Genomic DNA, 19,798 nt, shown 5'->3' on the forward strand with positions numbered 1-19,798 from the left:
GCTCAACCGGACTGCTTGGCTGAACAGCTAAATTTAGCTGCTCGACTAGACTGCTCGATTTGACTTCTCGACTTGACTGTTCGACTCGACTGCTCGACTCAACTGCTTGACTCGATTGATTGATTCGACTGCTCGACTCGCCTACTTAACTCGATTGCTTGTCGCGGTATCATATTGTCTGTGTTAATTCAGACCGGACCAAGTCGCAAAATTTAAAAAAATGAGTTAATGATAGCAAACGACCAAGAATTTTCTAAGCAACATTTTACTCTAATCAGACTACATAAATGTTGCAAACAGATGATTTCGAATGCAGCAAACTTTGAATGCGTTTTTCTCGAAGTAAGAATTTTGCCACTCGGTTCTGTCTGACTTAACACCGATCATATGAATCAGTTTGCGGCAGACAATAGACGGTTCAGAGCCACTCACACAAAAGAGCCATATTGCCCACCCATAGAATCAGCATAGTGGAGATAATGTTTTACTCAGTTAAATAAAATCCAATACGACCATAAAAACAATTTGTTTCAGTTTCCGGCTATGACTCTTTTATGTACAGCATCCTAGAGCTGTATTATGCATTATAAGAACCCAAAGAACTAATAAAAAAATTAAACTTCTTCGCAAACACTGGCCAACGGAATGTAACCGCAGTTTTCTGAATTCTGAACAGACATTTATCTTTTCCGGATCGTAAGATTCGGGCTCAACTAGTTATTCAAAATACATCGAAACCACTGTTTTTGAACCACGCTCTTGATGATGGTTTGGAAAACACACAATTATGATCACGTTTACTAATTCTAGATACTAAACAACTGTGAATAGGGTGTCACAGAACAATTCTACTTCTTTTTATCACGGAAGAACACAAAAATTCCCCTCTGATATGCAAATATAAATCAATTTTCATTCACTAGCAATTTGCTTTTAATTTCAGCATATGGTGCTCTATTTACACTACTACCAATGTGTGAGGCAGTTGCGCCTGAAACTCTTCTATCATGTTGACATTAGTTAGTATTTGAGCGACAACCACTTTCTTACTGGTGCTAGTGAGAAAGTACGATTGCTAATATACGAGCAAAACGAGCAGCAAACCACAGAACAGAAGTGGAAGTAGAAATCCAAACACGTACTTGCTACTTTCTACAGATACTAGCGAACCTGGCGGTAGCGAGTCACTTTTTTCCACGAAAACACACGAACGCATACGAATGCACACGAAAGCATGTGAAAGCTGCTATGCGATTGGCAGCGAGCGTTCTGCTTATATTGCTGTTATTCGCTTCTATGCGAAAACCTTCCCAAAGTAAAATAACAACAAAAAAGACTCTGTTACCAGTTTTGATCGTCGAATCGTTCGGACTTCCACTTCTGTTCTGTGAGCAAACTGTTGTCACTGCAAAACTAGTTATCTTTAATGAGCCGATATGTAGGCAATACCGACACGTTATCGGTCGGCCTCTCTTTTGATCTGTTTTTGAGCAGTAATCCCTGTGCAGGCTTTTTCGGCCTGCCGGCTTTAAACAACACAGATACCACTATAGAAAATGGGCCCAATTGAGCCGCAGCGACTTAATCATTTCTCGCGACTATAACTGAAATTCAATAGTGTTTCATTAAGACCAAACTACACGCCGATATTCAGTAAATATTATTCTATCAAGTGGAATAAAAATCTTGTTTCGAATGAATATACAGTACAGATTTGTATAACGCGATGTAAAGATTTTTATAACGCGGTGCGTGGTGCTGTACGCCCATCGTGATATCTCAAAATAAAGTTAATTTTTTGTAGTTGACTAGGTTATACCACATGCTAACAATGTACCAAAAATCAACTTTATTGGTTAATGGACAGCTGAGATATCGCGATGGGCGTACAGCACCACCCACCGCGCTATACAAATCTTTACTGTAGTTTCAACGTAATTCCTGAATATTGTTCAGGCTACCGCTTAATGGGCTGAAAATATCCTCCCGTACCTTACCTTTGTTTTATCCTTAGAAAATGTTTCGATTGAAAGAGTAATACACGCTTTAGAAAGTGTCCCAATTCTAAATGTTCTAAGCTATCCACTTTATTTTGAATTCGGAATCTTTTGCTAGGCATCGGAAAACCACTAACTTTGTCAATCATAATTTCTGCACTGATTGATCACCTCTTCTGTTTGACAGAATTCCATAAAACTAGCCTAGCGTCAAAGAGTTTTCTTCTGTTGTATAAAAGGCAATTTTTTGTTACATTTTACTGCTAAAAGAAAATCGTTCCTTGAAATCTTCCAAAGCTGATACCCACATAGGTTTCGTTCCACTGGACAGTTACGTTAAGGTTGGTTAGCCGAGGCTGCATGGATGAAAAGGAACTGTTCTTTTGTCACTGAGCCATTTTTACTATCCCAATTCAGGTTCGATTCGATTAGGCTATTCTCGTCTTTGATAGAAATAATTGGTTTGTTGGTTACCGGCATTGCTTAATCCACTACCAGCCTGATCAAGCTGCTGTTCAACTAGCGTAAAATAAAGTACTCAAAAGGACTCAAAACCAATCTTCAACAATGTGTTTGAGCACTTTTCTCTTTTGTTGAAATATTAGAGAATATGTCGGATAAAGCAATTGCGAGTGTTTTTAAAAACTGTTTTTATTATTCGCTGATAGTTTTATTTATAACTTATAAATTATAATTAATAATAAATGATGCACCCATCTGTCATCTGTCATCATCTGGGTTTAGCACAAGGATATAATTTAACTTACTCAAGCTAGGTATCTAAGCGTAACATAAATTAAAGCAAAAATTGGTTAAGCCTGACGGATTCTGGATTATGTTTTTATAGATAACGTTGACGAAATAAATTTCGTTTAAATTTTGCTCTCAAAATCGGCTAACCAGCTATTTTTGTTATTATCATTTATTGCTTCGACTGCCTTATTTCGAACCAACATTAAATGGTTGTTTTTATGTTTTGCAGTGTAAATTGAACTACCTTTTTATCTTCACTGTCTTCAGAATAATAATCTATATAAATACGTTCAGAACATACTCTGCCATATCACACTGCCACCGATAAGCTTTGCTAAATAGGAAATCTCCGAAAAACAACAACATGCAAGCATATTTCGGCATGATGCTTTCCTTTTTGCTCGTTTTTCAGATTCACGCCTGGAGCGGATTGCTGGCGTAGTCATGCATATCCCCGGCTAGCATCGTGAAATCTTGAACTGGAAAATCTCCAGCCAGCCTTCCTGCTGGTGCTGCTGGCGTGGCGAGATATGGTTTAAACTATGCTTCCTGAAATCCCCGTATGCTGTGGAATATATTTTCAATAAAGAACCAACTGAATCACATTTCGACGGCCTGAGCGGTAAAATACGGTAGGAAAATTATTAGACAGTGGATAAATTTGGTACTTTGATTCTTTAAAGAACTAGTTTAGGACTTCGTTGTTTTTATTCAAATGCAATTGTCATGGATAGGATATTATTTTGGATGGAATGGAGGTCCGAGAAACATTCAAGTTCCTTTGCAATGAATGTTCTAACGAGCAACCCTCAATACGTTACCTGTAGTTCCCATCATGATGGTTCAGTAAACGAGGTTCCATTTGTTTCGTGTTTTTTTTTGTTAATAAACTTCCCAACATTATTTGTGTAAATTACTACCTGCAGCATGGGTTACACCGGAAGGTTTCTTTAAAACATAAACACTAGTTAAGCAGAAAAATCATAAATATTTTTCTGAAATCGGCAAGGCTTAAATAGTTAAACATTTTCATTTTATGTTTTACAATATCATGTAACTTGAATTTTCACCATGAAAGCGCTCTGTAACCGTCGAGCTTTTTTTTGATATTTTAAAGTCATATTTAGCGTTGGTTTTGCTCCTGGCAGGTAGGTAATTCTGCAGGTTAGGTTGGGACAGGTGTTTTCTTTGAACTGTGGAAACATGCTACAAGGTCATTCGTTAATTGGATTAGGCTGAAAAGAACACCTGGACTGATACACCTTATACAAGTAAATAAGAAAAAAAATCCACTTTACCGCCAACAACTGAGCGATTTTACGTTCGAAGAACTAGTCGGTTACTTACGTTTAGCATCCGTGTTTCGTGGCCGTCGAATGTCACCGGAAGAATTAACGTTAAGTAGATGGCAAAACTTATAACCAACGGAAACTAAGCTCGCTGTACAATCCGTACAACTCACTGTTTGTAGTCGCTTCACAACATTACCATATGTTTTTAGTGCACCAAATTCAGCATATTTGTCGATTACCTCAAAAATGTCTCCATTTAACACCACTGCAAAACCGATACCCGAGAACCTACCACGCTCTCGGCCAATAAATACTTAATTTTAGCAGAGTTTAGATGATTCGAGCTCTAGAAGTTTCCCTGAACGCCCCTTTCAAAGCTTAACGATTAGCGCTGGAGATATCCATGCAATCCGTGAAAACCTTCTTAATTCTTAATCGCTTTTCTGCAAGCTCTAGTGTTCTAATAACTCATTCCAGTGCTATGCTGAACAGTAGATTCGATAGTCCGTCACTTTGCTTCAAACCACTTAATGTCACAAATAAATCCGATATCTCATCCGTTATACTAATGCTCGACTCGGTACCTAACCTAACCGCTGCAAAAACGATGGTCACTTTCAATCATACGCCATCGCACCGTGAATATTGTTCACAGATGATGAGTTCGCATGTTCAGTTCTCAGAATTAATCGTGAAGCGTTTCTCTTAAAAACCGTACTGGTATTGATCAACAAGAGATTCTTGTAACGGACTCAGTCTATGGAACAAGATATGCTAAAGAACTTTTCACGCAGAGTTGAAGAGTACTATAATTGCTGCATTTGAGTCGATGGCCTTTCAACAGATTGCGCAACCCACAGATGGAACATTTGGGAACCCATCAATCGACGATCAAGCGGCGATCAGGCAGCGTCAGTAAAGCAAAGGTAAAGGTCAGAAAAGTGCAGGTTCTGTTAAAGCGTTGACCGAGACTTTCGATTCGTGATGCAACAGAGAAGGTGGATGTTTCTATTTGGTTTGTCAAAAAAGCGATGAATCATACCGGAACGATAAACAAAACACAGTGTGAAAAATCCGCGGAGAGAAGATTTACCGTTAGTAGCTGAAACTGAGGTGCATTGTGATGAACGAAGGAATGATTTCAAAATCATCATCGGGGACTACAATGCTCAGGTTGGTCAGGAGGAGGAATCTTAACCGATGATTGGACCCGCACCCCACCCGTCACCCGACACCCGCACATTTGCAAATGAACGAAAACGGCCTAAGACTTGTCGACTTCGTCGCTTCCAAGAACATGACCGTACGTAGTACGGTCCAGCATAGCCTTTCCAGCATAGCGTTTCCAGCATAGCCTCCACTGTCGGTACACCTAGAGATCACCCAACCAGACGGAATCACAAATCGACCACGTTCTGATAGCTGGTTGGCACGTTAGAACCTTTCCCAGGTAACCAATAAGCATTTCCAATGCAATTTAAAAGCCAGCCAATAAGCATTTAAGTTGCCTTAAATGCTACTTAAATGCTATTTTGGCAAAATATGCGGCTACTTTACTGCTAGCCCTCTTATAGTGCTGACAATGCTTATTTCCAGCTACTGTTTTACCTGACTCACTGCGAATATGCGTATTATTGAAATAAAACGTAACCATGCGTTTTATTCGTTCATAACGCATATGCAGTTAATATCGATAACAAACGATTTTTTATAAGTTGTGCTTTTGTTATTGCATTTAATTTGTAAAAAGTTGCATAAATAACAATTCAGTTTCACAATACAATTATTGCGTACTACTAGCACATGAAATATAATGTTTAAGTACGTTATTTTTAGTGATCAAAATTAACGATATTTTCGATACAAGGGCGATATTTTTCGAAGCTTTTCGAACCAACACGATCCCGCGAATACAACGCATTTCGCAGTGAGTCAGGTAACACAGTAGTTACCAACAAGAAGAATTTAAATAGAATTGTGGATGCCAATTTACAACAGTTATGCAGTCAAAAAGCTGATAAACAACAACCTGCAGTATAAAACGCCAGGGATGCTAATAAACGACTGATTTACTGCTTATTTTAATGCTTATTGGTTACCTGGGTTCGGAGCGCTAACATTGATTCGGACCACTACCTAGTGATGGTTAAGATACGTCAAAAACTATCTTTTGTGAACAACATACGATACCAGCGCCCACCACGGTGTAATCTAACGCGTGTGAAGTAACTAGATATCACCGAAAGTTACTCGTTACCTTTTGAAGCCGCGCTGCCGGATGAGCTTGAGCTGAACGAAGCCCTTCTTGGGGGCTATTGCAGTGCCGTGAAAACAGCCATTAACAGCGTAGCGGAAAACATCTTAGGCTGCGTAGTACCGAGTCGACGTAACGAATGGTTTAACGAGAAGTACCAGCAGATCTTGGGTGAAAAGAACGCAGCGCGGGTACAAGTGCTATGTAGAGCCACCCGTCTAAATGTGGAGTGATACAAACAGAAGCGGAGTCAGCAAATTCGATTCTTCCAGAAGAAGAAGCGCCAGCAAGAAGAGAAAGAGTGCGACGAACTCGAGTAGCTGTACCGCTTTCACGACGCATGGAAGTTCTATCAGAGGGTCAACGAATCTCACAAAGGTTTTGTGTAGAGATAAAGATGGAAGTATTTTGATTGACGATTTTGCGTTGATTTTACAATGAACACATGAATGACCTGCAGGCGGAAAACCTTGATACAGGAGAAAATGACATCATTTGTGCACAGTGGTTGGAGAATTCGCGAAAAAGTGATCATTTGAATCGATGAACATCCCTCATGAACATAACCTATTCGCCTGCCTCGCCGATAATGCACGCATCAGCTTTGAATTTTATCACGAACAGAACCTCAATGTGAACATCAGAATTCGTTCAAAAATTGAATATTGAACATTGAGTGTGTTCGATTTATCGGATATAGAATGCCCGGGAACGCCGGAAAGTATTCAAAATAATATTACCTCGAAAAGGGAATAGTTTAAAGTAGTGCTAGTGGCTTTACAAGCAGCAGAAGACGGTAAATCGCACTTTTACGTTGCTCACGATATTCGTATATTCAGCGATGCTACAAAGCGTGAGTGTATGTTGCTCATTGTTATAGGCGAATTGAACCACTCGCGTAGCTGTTTTATCATGATAAAAACCGTTTGCCGATGCTCGGCGTATCTATTCATTTTGCGAGTTTTCCAACCTTTGTTTGTGCAGAAAACAACAGAGATGTGCCACCCCCATTAATAATCTATTTAAGTTAAAGAAGCCTTCCAGCGCACAATGGGCAAAAACAAGCTCGTAATCCCAACAATTAGAAGCCGCTGCTTTAGAATTTTACAAGATACCTATTTCCATGTAAAAAAAATGCAGGAAATCGATTCAATCGGGCAAAATGGACTATTCTTGTATTTCTCACAGTACCTAGCTAACAGTAACTCGTATATCAATGTACGAAAATTATCGTAAATATCTCCTAACAAATTCGAAATCGTTACTAAAGCTAGATGAAGTGGAACCAAGTTGATTTTCTATCGTATATAATGATAATAACTGACATACATACGATTTTCAGCACAAAATCGTATAGTAGTACGGAGCGACTCGCGCTTAATCGAATATTATCGTATATAAATACTTATATAGTCGTAACGCTCAAAATCATTCGAAATCACGTATATCGCCTCCAAAATAGTACGGATATGCCAATTTCGCGCATCAAATACGATTTATTAGCATGTATATCTGTACGTAATGCTGAACTGGGTATGGAATGGATGGGATTTGTTTCTTTTGATGTTTTGACAGTGTTTGGAAGCTATTTGCGTTAATTACACGGGCGGCAAATAAGTTTTTATACTGTTTAATTAGCTTTTATCATTATTTTTGTGAAAAATAGGGTAAAATGGATCACTTCCCGAAGTCTGCGAAGAATGAAATCATCATCAATCGATTTTCTGCATTTTTTTACATAGGAATAGGTATCTTGTAAGATTCCAAAGTAGCGGCATCGAGGATTACGGGTTCGTTTTTGTCCATTGTGCAGCGGCTGAAGAACAACAAAGCAGCGGGAAAGGATGGCATTGGAGCGGAACTTATTAAAATGGGCCCGGACAAGTTGACCAGTTGTTTGCATCAATTGATTGTCAACATTGGGGATACGTAACGACTACCGGAGGAGTGGAAAGACGAGGTTATTTTCCCTATCTACAAGATTATAAGCTGGCTTGTCAGAACCAGCGAGCGATCGCTATCCGGAATGCCGCCTTCAATGTGCTTTCCCAAGTCATCCTCTATCGACTATCGCCAATAACCAAGAGATTTGTGGGAAGTTATTAGGCCGGATTCATGGAGGGTCGGTCTACAACGGAACAATTCTTCGCCCTGCGGCAGATCCTCCATAAGTTCTACGAATTCCGAGTTCCCACGCACCACTTGTTCATCGATTTCAAAGCCGCATATGATAGTGTAAACCGACAAGAGCTATGGAAAATTCTGTACGAAAATGACTTTCTGGGTAAGCTTACTAGTCTCATCATGGCTACGATAGACCGGATCCAGTATGATAATCCCGGTGGATTGTCGGACCCATTCGAATCTCGCAGAAGACTCCGTCAAGGAGATGATATTTCCTGCCTGCTTTTCAACATTGCGCTTGAAGGTATCATAAGATGAGCGGCGATCGAAATGCGGGGCACGATAAATCCAATTTACAATAAATCCAGCCAATATATCTGCTTTGTCGACGATGTGAATGCTGTCGGCAGAACATTTGAGGCGATGGAAGATCAATATACCAGACTAAAATGCGAAGCAGAAAAGATTGGGATGAAAATAAATACGTCTAAACAAAGTATATGCTGGCGAGCCGGCTTAGCCCGTGGTAATTGACGGGGATGAGTTTGAGGTAGTCGACAAGTTCGTATATCCTGGAATCCTGGTTCACTGGCAACAGAGGACAACAATACCAGCCGTGAGATTAAAAGGCGTATTATCAGCGAAAGTCGGACCTACTACGGACTCCATAAACTGCTAGAGGAGGACCTACGAGGACTCGGAGTTTTCGTACGATGGGTGCTAAGAACTATCTTTAGCGGTGTGCCAGAGAACAGTGTAAGGAGACGAAGAATAAATCACGCACTCACGCGTCTCTACGGCAAACCCAGTATTCAGAAAGTGACCAGGGCTGGACGGATACGTTGGCTAGAACATGTTGCTAGACTGCTGGACCACTATCCTTAAAGTTGGTTTTCGCATTGAATCCGGTAGGAACAAGACCAAGAGGGGTACAGCGACCGTGGTGGCAAGACCAGGTGGAGTGGGAGCTGGTGAGTACTGGGTGCCTACGGAACGGGAGATCAGCTACCACGGACCCAATTAGATGGAGCAATTATTATAAAACGTAAGGCGAGCTATGTAAGTCACCAGGAGCTAAGATCGCCAGGAGCTCAGCGAGCAAGATGGTTAGACCAGGTGAAGTGAGATCTGGCATGCGGCTACGCGAAGTTCAAGGAATTGGAAAGCGGCAGCCCACAACCGAGTTAAATGAAGAAATTTTGTTCATCGGGCTGTGTCGTGGGATGGAAAGCCAATATTTGAAAGTGCTGCACAATTAGCACATCCGCTTTGTACTAAATAATATATAAAGCGGGCGTTTCAATCCTAAATATAAATTCAATTGTCTAAAAGTGTCACATAAAAGTAGGCTTTAAAGTATATAGCACAAACCCCAGTTTCACAAACCACAAAATAATTTTTGAAATAATATTTGTTGAATTAATCAGCTCATTAGCGTCAAGCAGTAAAAACATCATTAATGCCTTGATTATCATCTTCCTACCTAAGACAATAAGCCACCGAAAACGTGCTTTTTGCATATTTAAAACAATTTAATTACAGCCTCATTATCCATCTCGTAACGCCCTAATTAGAACCTGCGGTTTAGCAGCAACACCAGCGATTTCGTCATTTTTTTTTTGACACCGAACAGAAGATTCCGGCGTATGTACGACGTTGGTTAGCCAAAAAACAGGAACTGAAAACAACGTGCATCGCTTTACGTCTTCACGCTTAATGGTACTGGAGACTAACGTTCTTCAGAATTCTTCAATCATCTAGCGTCTCCATCAGGAATTCCACCCACTTTTCCTTGGCTTTTCATCACACATTAAAAGGGACGGGAGGACGGTATAAAACAGAGATAAAAACAAGAGAAAGTTTGTCTGACATCCTGACTTGAATCGTGCAGTGTCACGAACATCCATTTTTCTCTCTCTCTCTCGCGTGCGCTCGATGACCTCGATGTAACGATCGACAGACCGCGTGCGAGAGGATGCACAAAATCTACGGATTCAGGAATAGTACGATTATGGTCCATGGTGTGCTACAGCATCCTATTGCGCGTACTCCACGAATACCCCCTCAGCTGGTGGCCGAAGTGGATTTTGAATTTCCCACTGACTGTTTGCGTTCGTATTCATCAGTTGATTGTTTCACGTCCTAGCGAATGGACGGAAATCTGGGAAATGTTTAATGATAAAAAAGCGAACGTTTTGGAACAGGAGCAAAACATTCGTCGCTCAGTATATGGTTAAAAGTTTCCGCTGGCTACCGTTCATCACGGAGCTTCTAAATTCCAAACCATGGGCCCGAAATATACGTGTGTGTGGCTTGGTGGCCCCGGTTGGTTGAAATAACGAGCAAACCGAAATTAGGCTCCACACAGCACGTGGCTTTTTGCCCCGGCTAGAGGTATACATAGGTGCTTGTGCTGTATGATTGCACAAGAATGGGATTGGATTATTGAATTTCAACGCTATCGCCATATTTCGCTGGAATGGGAAGCACTTTATTCGAAGGCTGATGAAGTCACCTTGAGCGGAAAATAAATGCAACGGAACACCGCCATATATCATGCGATTGGCCGGAATAGTTTATAGGAGTAAAAATTCGCACCTGAAAGCTTTTGCTGGTTTTACGCAATTTAAGCGATAAATTTAATTGCTGGTGCATTGTGTTGAACCAGGAGAAATTATGGTACTTTACTTATAATGCGAAATTCGCATTCTCGATCCTTCGTATTAAATTGAAAATGAATTTTATTATTTGTAGCTGTTAAATTTTCATGTTGCGTAAATGTGCAGCATTTAATTAGTTTCAGTAACCAAAGTGATCGATTTGAAGCGATGTTCAATAATGCTAAATCTGAACATTTTCAGTGATCATAAAATTTTATTGCCTACATGTGAACAAGGTCGGTGATCAAGAAACACCGCTCGTAAGTTCAATGGCATGCTGCGGAGTCTGTGACGTTAATGGCTATAATTAAATTACTTAACACACAACAGGTCACACAATGTGATGGAAATATATTCATTATACCGTCGAAATGAGACAGTCGAGTAAACCGGGATAGTAAATTGCATCCCTCGCTTGAATGCATCGTTCTATCGCTTGAATTCCCACCCAGAGATGGCATTTTATCAGCAACGATTCTATGTTCCCCACTAGCTTCAATCATGTTAGGTCGGCCCTCATTATGTTGTGACTAGGAATGTACGATTATCACACTTCAGGTGGCATAAATCAATACTTCCGTGTGTGGGTGAATGGTCCATTATTGCTGCGAGAGCTGCGGAGGCTGACCCAATCTCGCCATGTTTGCCATGAGAAAATACGGCCGGGCCGGGCCGAGGCAAACAGAGAAAAGGCGTCGCAGCTAAATAAAGGTTTGTGGTTCCAACTTTCTTGACTGAGTAATCCCTTGGTGGTGCCTTCTCATTCTATTGGCAAGGGACTTCCATTCAGCGCTGGCAAAAAGCTACCCTTTTTGTGTTTCTTCTGGGATACAACATCTGTCGGTTTAGTGTTGTGAAGAAGATAACATTTTTCTGATTGAAATAAACTGTCTCTCTGATAAGCTGTTGTCAGTCGCCGGTTTGCACGAATAAACTAAAGAAATTTTCATTATCATAAAAACAAACAATTCCGTTATTTTGCTGTTTCGGAGTAGTTTGACACACAATCAGCAAAAACTTGGAAAACATTTTTTCTCCCCAGTAAATTGGTGTTGGTGTGATGTCACTGCACACACCAGCGTTAGATGTATTTTCAATCTGGTTTATGCAACTTTTTCTGGGAAGGGTTATCCCAGAGGGGGAATAGCTGCGGGCTAGTCCATTCCCAAACCAACTTAGAGCTGAGGAGTGTTGAGCAAACGTGATCCTATTACCGGAAAGAAAACTTTTATACTGTATTCAGCTACACTTTATGAAAAATTGCTCAAGCAGAAATATAATCTGTGCTTACTCTTTTATAAATCAAGCGATAAAGCTGTATCACGCCTGCTCTACGAAAATAGCATATTTCATTTTGTCTTTCCTGAGTTTGAAGTGTCCGATAATACACATAATATGTTAGGTCCTATCTTTTAAGTATCTTTAGCGATTGTGATGTCCCCCTAGGTAACTATTTTAATGTATAAATCGGTTTGAAAATATGAGCAAAAACGTCGAGCAACTTCTAAATACATACCACTCAGTTACAATACTTTGTTGCTTTGATGTGTTGAAAACTGAAACTATCGGGTGAAGAACTAACCCATCATTTTCGAGTTGATTTAGACATAGAATCTATTCGGTATCCTGATTCACACCATATATGTGAAATAATGTCTGTGTCGCTTATTAAGTCTTTATACCGTTCCCCTTTACCCAAGCTGGGGGATCCGCTGGTCAAACAATGGGAACCTATTATAATCGGATTTGAACTCAACTACTCCTCCCAGGCCCTGTGAATTGAAGATATTGGATTGGTGAACCTTTGAATCAGTCTAGTCCGCTGTGGTTCAACTGTTCACTAACTTGTTGCTCGGTTCTAGGCTACTCGTCTCCAATTCGTTGAGTGTCTCGACACACGCAAGTTGGCTTCAACCTGGTCGAGTCATCTAGCACGTTGAACCTTTCTATTCCTTGTACTGGTGGGGTTGTTGAAAAGAACGCATTTCAATGCACAGTCGACCGGTATCACTGGGACGTGACCGGTCCCCGGTAGTTTCTCAACTTTCACTAGGTGCACGAAGGAAATCTCTCCAAGCAGTGCCTGCAACTCGTGGTTCATATGCCTGCGCCACTCTTCGCTATCCGTTTGTACTCCACCAAAAATAGTTCGCAATACCGTTCGTTCGAATACGGTAAGTACACATATGTTTTCTCTAAGCCAAAAGTCTGTCTCAAGACCGTAGAGGACTACCGGTCTGATTGGCGTTTTGTACATCGTCAGCTTTGTGCGGCGGCGTGCGTTCTTTGATCAAAACGTCTTGCGGAGAATAAAGTAGGCTCAACATTCAGTTTGAATGCGTCGTTGAATCTCCGTACTCGTATTATTCTCGGTGGTGATCAGGGATTCAAAATATACGAAATCATCAACCACTTGCCGTTTCTTCGCGTCAATAGCCATTGTTCTTTGGAGCCTCTTCTTGCTTCTTCGTTGGTTTTCGATGCTTTGATTCGTAACCCAATCCGCGTCATCTTGACAACATAGCTATAGTAAAATGGGGGATATATCACAATAGATCAAACAAATGGTCACAGTGATAAAAATACCCAACATGAAAAAAAACCAATTCTCCTAGCCTCCGTTTACAGTCTGGCGTGGATTACTTGCGCCGTCCCAAGGTTTCAAATAGCGATGTCGAAATTGTCTGCGAAGGCTAGGAGTTGGCTACTCTTGCTGAAAATCGTCCCTCTCATGTCGATACCCGTTCGTCGGATCACGCTTTCAATAGTGGTATTGAATAACAGACAGGACAGTCCATTCACTTGCCGCAACCCTCTGCGCGATTCAAAAGGATTCGAGAATGCCTCCGAAACACACACGTAACAGATCACAACGCTCCAAGGTAGCTTTGAAGAGTTCTGCCGGGAATCGGTGCATTGGGGGGGCTCTATTATTCTTCAGCTGATCGATTTCTTGCCGAATCTCTTCGAGATCAGGAGCCGGTACGCTGTTTTTGTTTGTAGGCACTCCTAGGTTATTTTTATTAGGCGCCTTTCAGATACCACGTGGACAGAAAAATACCAATTTTCAACCCCTCCGTCCCCCCTCGTGGACAAGCGTGGACATTTGCTCAACCCCCGCCCCCCTCCCCTGTTTGACCACGTGGATATTTTTACATCTTGAAAATTTTGTTTTCAACTTCATTTATGCAATATTTATTGAAAAAGCTTATGTGAAAGGAAGCTCCAGTCTAAAGGCACCGACACAATGCATACGAATTTTTAGTCTTCCATCTTTGTCTAACCAGAGCACCTCTGGCTTGGCCGTCTACTTCAACACAACACAAGATCTTTTCGACACGATGTGATTCGTAAAGTTTTCGAATGGCGAATCCTTTTGGAAATACATTGCCCATGGATGCCCTTTTTGTGGTGAGCTGCCTTTGATTTTGAGACAAAATGCAATACACATTTGGTGCAAGCGGTGCAATATTCGTGGATTCATCCAGGCTAGGCAGTCAACGTCTACGTGTACTAACGCAGGCTTAATCTTTTCAACAAGATTTATGCCAGATATATGCTCTCGTAATGCTCGGTTCATGTGTTTAGGTCAACATATGCCTCAGAAGATGAAATTTTATTTAAGCTCAAAAACAATCACTGATCAATGGTCAATGTTTTTAATTTCTATTGTTTGTAGGAAAAAAACTTGTCCATGTGGACATTTTTCATACCCCCTCCCCCCCTTCCGTGGACAAGCGTGGACATTTTTATACCCCCCACCCCCTTCTAAGCTGTCCACGTGGTATATGGATGCCCTCTTAAAGGTTGAGGAGCGTTTAGTGAGGAAGAATGATAGACTCGATGATATTGCGAAACTTAGATATGGGGCCAAAAATATATTGCGTAGTTCAATTTACTGAGTGGTAAAGGGTGTCCCACATCAAATTGCACCACGGAAGAAACGCTTTAGAAAATTAACCATTGGGTATTTTCTCTTGAAAACTTGAGTAGAAGTAGTTTAAAGTAGTTTTACACTCTATTTTTATCGCAATCAGTTTTTCGAAAATTGGACAAAATGGCGTCACCCAAAAAGCAACGTCGCGAATTTATTTTGCGCAAACATCTGGAAAATCCTCAATACTCTCATCATGAATGATAAGACTTACGTCAAGGTGGACTTCTGGCAGCTTGCGGGGCTACTATACTTAACCGCCCAGCACAAGTTTGTTCCGGAGGAAGTAAGGATGTAGAAACTTACATAGTTTGTCAAGAAATACATGATTCGGCCAAGAAATACATCATGTGGCTAACGGAGTCCGCCGTTCGTGATTACCTGTAAATGTGAATACCTGTGATTGGAATGTAAATGGGCAGATGCACCTCAAGGAGTGTTTACAAAAGCATCTGCCTTCTCTGTCGCAGCAACACGAGAGCCCTACGATCTTCTGGCCGGATCTATTTTCATGCCAATACTCAAAGGATATATTGAAGTGGTACGAAGCCAAAGGAGTCACTTTCGTACGATTCCAACGCACCGGAACTAAGGCCCATCGAAAAATACTAGGCTATTATGAAGCAGGCACTACGAAAGCATCCCAAGGAGGTCAGATCTGAGGAAGACATAAAGTAGATTTCCGTACAGATGAAGCTGCAGCTAGGTTGTACAAAACTTTTTGAGTGGAGTTAAACGTAAGGGGAGAGCATACGGTTATGGTATTGAAGTTTAAAGAGACAAATATTCCAAAATCTTACTAATGGGTTATATTTTGTTGTCTGAAAGTTTGAAAAAGATCGGTCAATTAGGTAATTTTCTACAGCGTTTTTTCCGTGGTGCAATTTGATGTGGGACACCCTTTACTCTAACCCACACTCTCTCGCTTTGCGCCCAAGTGTTTTGCCAATTAAACTATCAGTACACGACATACTACACTAGATGATCTCACATCTAGTTTCGATCATTTCAGTCTAACCATTCATACGCATACACCATGCGCTCCACCCGCCGACGGTAATTATTTTTATGTGATTCCTCGTCCTGCTTCTACCACTGAGAAGATATTATCGACTACATTATGACAGAGCACACAGCTAGCACCAACTCGTATATCAATGTACGAAAACTATCGTAAATATCTCCTATATCTGTACGTAATGCTGATTTTCATCTTTTTTATACATCTGAAAATGCTAGCTGGGCATTATACTTCATTTTGTTAATTGCTGCCAAGATCGCGAGTTGAATAATCTCGAATGTGTCCAAATCAACGGTGTTAGTAGGGACATCAACAATTGCTTGTTCAATTTCTTGGTCTAAAGCAACGTCCGATGCAAAAACAGAAGCAAAGAATTTTTCAAACCGTTCGCAGGTTTCACGACTGAAGGTCAGAAGTTCTGTTGAGATTGAATTTTGTTGGCGAAGGTTCAAAAAATCCATTCCATCAATAAGCGTGCTGTTACACGGTGGAAATATGCTAGTATTGCAGCAAGTGACATAGCCGGCCGTCGTTAGTGGACCAATGGAAGTGTGGTTGAGTGTAGTCACCACGTACTAATATGGTTTCATTTCGCGAATCGATGAAATATGTTGTTCGAAAGCTGCAACCTCACGGCTTTTGTCCGGCGGCAAATAAACAGCACATAACGAAAATTTCTTTCCGCGAATTGTGGTCGTAACACATACCTGCTCAATTGTAGAGCCGATGCGCGTCTCGATGGCAGAGCTTGAGCATAATACCCCCTCCTTCCACTCTTCCGGTAGCTTTTCTGTTTCCCAGATCTTGATTATTACGCGGTGTCTGCAAACAGGTAGTCCACCTGTCCAGGCTAGTCGCGGAGTCGCCAAATCTCCACTGATGTAATCTGTCTTCCAACTGTCTTGGAATTTCACCTCAGCGCCATTCAGATGCTCATTATAGCGCTTCCCGACCTTTCAATCCCTCCACGTTCATCCGCCAATTCCGACTTGTTGCACAAATCTTCGCGGAATACGTTGAGTTTCTTGCAGGATCTTCATTTTTTCTAAAAACAATACAGTTGTTCTATTTTTGCCAGGTAGCTCTACTGCTCGCTCCCTGGCACTTTACCTTTACTTCTTGTAAATCGGATTCTCCTTGCTACAGAAAATATCGTATCCCAGTGAGTGCTTTACACAACCTGGGAGTGAAGAAGCTTTCACTTATTTTTTCCGACGTCAACAAGTCTGTCTTGAACTTTGCTGGGCGTCCCAATTCAGCCCTTTGTCTACCGATTTGCCGAGTTGACATATCCAAGATGCAAAAGGTTGAACATTATCTAACATTTCTTTGCTTTTTAAGTCACCGCAAAATCACTATCTTCAGGTTTAGTTGAAAATTTTCGGTGAAATTATAATTATTTATTATTTTTTAATTATTTCACCGAAAATTTTCAACTAAACCTGAAGATTATCAAACATTATCCAACATTAGTTACTGAATCACTGCTTACCCGACAGTTCATTTCCATGCTCATGTAGTCATCTTTTGATTCGCATTGTTTCGTCAGACATAGAATTGGATTGGATTGGATTGGATTGGATCGGATCGGATCGGATCGGATTGGATTGGATTGGATTGGATCGGATCTGATCGGATTGGATTGGATTGGATTGGATTGGATTGGATTGGATTGGATTGGATTGGATTGGATTGGATTGGATTGGATTGGATTGGATTGGATTGGATTGGATTGGATTGGATTGGATTGGATTGGATTGGATTGGATTGGATTGGATTGGATTGGATTGGATTGGATTGGATTGGATTGGATTGGATTGGATTGGATTGGATTGGATTGGATTGGATTGGATTGGATTGGATTGGATTGGATTGGATTGGATTGGATTGGATTGGATTGGATTGGATTGGATTGGATTGGATTGGATTGGATTGGATTGGATTGGATTGGATTGGATTGGATTGGATTGGATTGGATTGGATTGGATTGGATTGGATTGGATTGGATTGGATTGGATTGGATTGGATTGGATTGGATTGGATTGGATTGGATTGGATTGGATTGGATTGGATTGGATTGGATTGGATTGGATTGGATTGGATTGGATTGGATTGGATTGGATTGGATTGGATTGGATTGGATTGGATTGGATTGGATTGGATTGGATTGGATTGGATTGGATTGGATTGGATTGGATTGGATTGGATTGGATTGGATTGGATTGGATTGGATTGGATTGGATTGGATTGGATTGGATTGGATTGGATTGGATTGGATTGGATTGGATTGGATTGGATTGGATTGGATTGGATTGGATTGGATTGGATTGGATTGGATTGGATTGGATTGGATTGGATTGGATTGGATTGGATTGGATTGGATTGGATTGGATTGGATTGGATTGGATTGGATTGGATTGGATTGGATTGGATTGGATTGGATTGGATTGGATTGGATTGGATTGGATTGGATTGGATTGGATTGGATTGGATTGGATTGGATTGGATTGGATTGGATTGGATTGGATTGGATTGGATTGGATTGGATTGGATTGGATTGGATTGGATTGGATTGGATTGGATTGGATTGGATTGGATTGGATTGGATTGGATTGGATTGGATTGGATTGGATTGGATTGGATTGGATTGGATTGGATTGGATTGGATTGGATTGGATTGGATTGGATTGGATTGGATTGGATTGGATTGGATTGGATTGGATTGGATTGGATTGGATTGGATTGGATTGGATTGGATTGGATTGGATTGGATTGGATTGGATTGGATTGGATTGGATTGGATTGGATTGGATTGGATTGGATTGGATTGGATTGGATTGGATTGGATTGGATTGGATTGGATTGGATTGGATTGGATTGGATTGGATTGGATTGGATTGGATTGGATTGGATTGGATTGGATTGGATTGGATTGGATTGGATTGGATTGGATTGGATTGGATTGGATTGGATTGGATTGGATTGGATTGGATTGGATTGGATTGGATTGGATTGGATTGGATTGGATTGGATTGGATTGGATTGGATTGGATTGGATTGGATTGGATTGGATTGGATTGGATTGGATTGGATTGGATTGGATTCGATTGGATTCGATTAGATTGGATTGGATTGGATTGGATTGGATTGGATTGGATTGGATTGGATTGGATTGGATTGGATTGGATTGGATTGGATTGGATTGGATTGGATTGGATTGGATTGGATTGGATTGGATTGGATTGGATTGGATTGGATTGGATTGGATTGGATTGGATTGGAATGGACTGGATTCACGGGCGTAGCCAGAAAAGTTCCTTGGGGGAGGGGGTTTACAAAAACAAATTTGACATAGCCTAACCGTAAGCAGCTTATTCCGGAAATGGAGAAATATTTTCAGTTAAAAACTATTTTGGTTGAAATTGAGTATTCTGCATGAGACAAATGCCGCTTAGTTGGTTTAGAGGTAGGTAGTCGTCGCATGTTCGAATTTCGGTTAGGTGGAGCTGCTAGATAGAGTCAGTAGGATTTTTGCACTACCCAAGCAGCACACTTTAGGTCCATTTAGTTGTAGCAACCGAGTTACGACTGAAATTAGTCATATTTCGGTTACCACAACAACTTTGTAACAACCGTGCTAGTAGGGTAGCACCGTAACTGTCCTGTACTCTAGTAGCCGACTGCGAAGTCTGTCGATGAAAAAGGGGCTAGTCTTAGAAAGGACGTTTAATCCCACGGCTTTGCTTTGCTCATCAGATAAAAA

Source organism: Sabethes cyaneus, chromosome 3 (genome assembly GCF_943734655.1).
Source record: "Sabethes cyaneus chromosome 3, idSabCyanKW18_F2, whole genome shotgun sequence".
Classification (NCBI taxonomy): Eukaryota; Metazoa; Arthropoda; class Insecta; order Diptera; family Culicidae; genus Sabethes; species Sabethes cyaneus.